The sequence below is a fragment of the Macaca fascicularis genome, chromosome 8 (assembly GCF_037993035.2).
Source record: "Macaca fascicularis isolate 582-1 chromosome 8, T2T-MFA8v1.1".
Classification (NCBI taxonomy): domain Eukaryota; kingdom Metazoa; phylum Chordata; class Mammalia; order Primates; family Cercopithecidae; genus Macaca; species Macaca fascicularis.
The window spans coordinates 15,642,009-15,644,960 of NC_088382.1; the positions used below are offsets into that span (position 1 = coordinate 15,642,009).

The following is a 2,952-nucleotide window of genomic DNA, read 5'->3' on the forward strand; positions in this document are numbered from 1 at the left end:
CCGTTCACTGGCTCCGCACCCTGAGACAGGCTCCCTGGTGTTTCCACCCTGGCTTCCCATCTGGACAGTGGGACCCTGAGTGTCACCTTCACAGCTGCGCCCGGAGTCCTGGACTCCAGCGTGTCGTCGGCACTCGTTAGCGTTTCTTTTGTTGTGGTCCGTGGATGAAGTGGCTCTTTCTTTATGTGTTCACAGCCCTCCTGCTCACTTTACCTTCTGGGAACACTTTTTAACATAGCTTCGTATGTGGGGAGGACTCGAGTGATTAATCGAATGTTTCGTCAGGTGCGGTTCTTCTGTTTCCCAGTTTTGACACAACATTTGGTGAAATTTCCAGGGACTCCTGTGGTCAGCCTCACAGTTTCACTCTGTCACTTTCTAATGCAGTATTCTTTGGGAGTCTTTTAAATTAAGTACCATCATTTCAAAATAAGTTTTATAATATGCAGTTTCAGGTTAATTCTTTACCTTTGTGTGTCAGGCAGTGGCTCTCCACCTGTGAGTAGTCAGAAAGGTTCGCGCAGTTTTCCAGGGCGGCCTTTGCATTTACTGGAACTATTAAGAACTGTTTCCTGCTTAGGCCGTGGTTGACACACAGTGCGCGTGAGGCCATGCGTGGCTTAGCGTCTTCTGCAGGCTTAGAGGTCACTTTCTGTTCTTCCCCAAGCCTGCTCTGCTGTGCCGAGTGTTCACTGCGGGCGACGGTCACACTGTCTGGCACAGGCCACCGAGGCCACAGGGCGGACTCCACCTAGCGGAGCCTGCAGAATGGCAGAGCCCAGCCCTTCACAGGGAGCAGAAAGCGCAAGCCTGTGATCAGAGCTGTGCTAGCCCAGAAAGCCTCCGAACAGGTTTAATTTAGGAATCAGCTCCTACCAGCTGCCCATGTTTAGGATGTGTTTGAGATTTTGTGATTTTTCCTGCACTGAAGCTACTGGGCTGGCTCTGAGTCACCGTCATGGGACTTCAGGTTGCCCCGACGGGAAGCGGCGGAGGCGGAGGGCCGCACAGAGGCTTGCTGCCGTGATAATGAAGGGCTTGTTGCCTCTTGGAACAGCGAGTTCAAGCTCTTTGTAATTGTCAGCGTAAATAGTGACCCGCTGAGGACATGGCTGTAATTCAGGGTGGCATGGTTGATTGTCATCATTGATATCAGGTACCTGCCTGTAAAATGATGGTACCCATAGTGCGGCTCCAGGAGGGCAGCTCCTGCCAAACACACGTGCTCCTGGGCCCCCGCAGGCAAGGTCGTGCTGCCAGCCAGGCCTGCAGCGGTGGGTGCAGGGGGTCTTCATGGCACTGAGGGCCTCCCTCGTTTGCTTGTGGGGCCCAGCCCTCTGTCCCTCCCTGTCCCCATTGCGGTTCCTCCCTGGGTTCTCCCAGCCCCATGCACACCTCCGTCTTCACAGCTTCCGTAGTTTTCTCGTGGGAGCCCCACGTGGGCGCCTGGGCAGGGATCGTGTGTTAGTCGAGTTCTCTCCAGCCATCCCTAGCTCATGGCTCAGCAGGTCCCTTCAGATGAGTCAGTCAGCTGTGTGGCTGCATGTTCAGGATACTTGTCAGGGGCCTTCCTCAGGTCAGAGCAAGACCTACGCTCACCTCCTCCGCGGGACTTTGGAGCCTGCCCTGGAGAGACGCCAGCCACGTCCAGAGGGGCCGCCCGGGTCCCCGCGGGCTGGTGGGAGTGACTTCTGAGCCACTCGAGGCCCCACTTTGTGTTCCTACACCCCACAAAGCCACTTAAAGCACCATATTCTGGTGCCGTGTGCCTCTCGAGTGTGGCACACAAGCCTGGACGGGGATGTGAGCGGGCACTGCCTTCCTCAGGCTGCACTTGTGTTTTGGGGCCCCTGGAGCACTCCTGCCTGTGATTCTCGCTGCTGTCTGGGCTCCCCTAGAGGGTCTCACCCGCAACCTGAGGGCCACATTGGCAGCCACTGAGGAACCGGCAGGTCCGGCGTTGGTCCCACTCAGTCCTTCTGGACTTTGGTGACAGAGGAGACAGCAAAGCTTCAGCTGGGAACCCCAGACCTTCTCTGCTTGGGACCCTGGGACTGAGATAGCACAGATCCTGCCATCCACGTGCTGGGGTCCCCCCTGTGCAGCTCCCTCCTCTGGTCAGGGGCCGCGCCCTTGGGCTGGGCAGCTCCGGGTCCTCACACTCAGGGGCTCAGGGCGGGTCCTGGATGCAGAGAGAAGGAAAAGGACGGCGGTTTGAGCCCAATTGTGTTGGCTTCATCTTCTGCCTCTTGTCCCTAAATACATTTGCAAAGTTTTCCAGATGAAAACTCAGAAGGGATTTTTAATGACTGGAATCTGTGAATTCCATGGAAGCCAAGTCTGTCCTCAGCTGGTCACTGTTTATGCTAACAGTTATAAACAGCATGAACTTGCTGTCCTGAGAGGCAACACACCCTCCATTCTCTCTGCAGTGCAGCTGTCTTGGTGGATGGAACATGCCCCTCCTCCCTCCCTCTCCCTTCCTCTCTTCCTCCCTCCCCCCTCCCCTCTCCCTCCCTCCCCCTCCTCTCTCCCCCTGCGCCCCCCATCTCCCTACCTCTCCCCTCCTCTCTCCCTCCCTCCCTCCTCCTTCTTCCTGTCTTCTCTCACCTTTCTCCCCTTACCTTCTCTTCTGGGTGAGGGACAGAAGAGAAGAGACCTCCGGAATCTTCTTCTTCATCCAAGCAGCTTGGGGGCAGCATCAACAGCTGCAATTTGCCTGTCCCAGCAGGTGCCTCAGGGCAGTCTTTCTAATGGGAATCCTGGAATCATGTCTTTCCTTAATGTGTCCTAAAGGCTGGAGGACATGAAGTGAAACAATGCTCCATGCTCAGTCCTGTGATTTTGTGTATTTATTGGACTTACTTTGAAATTAAACTAAATGATACCCAAGGTAGAGCATTAAAAAAAAAAAAAAAAAAAAGAAAGAAAGAAAAAAACAGGCTATGGTGT

At 54.8% G+C, this 2,952-nt stretch overlaps 1 pseudogene; it reads left to right on the top strand.

Moving 5' to 3' along the window:
- Positions 1 to 1,171: 1,171 nt before the first annotated feature.
- On the top strand, positions 1,172 to 2,063 carry LOC135964504 (uncharacterized; annotated as a pseudogene).
- The last annotated feature ends 889 nt before the right edge of the window (positions 2,064 to 2,952 follow it).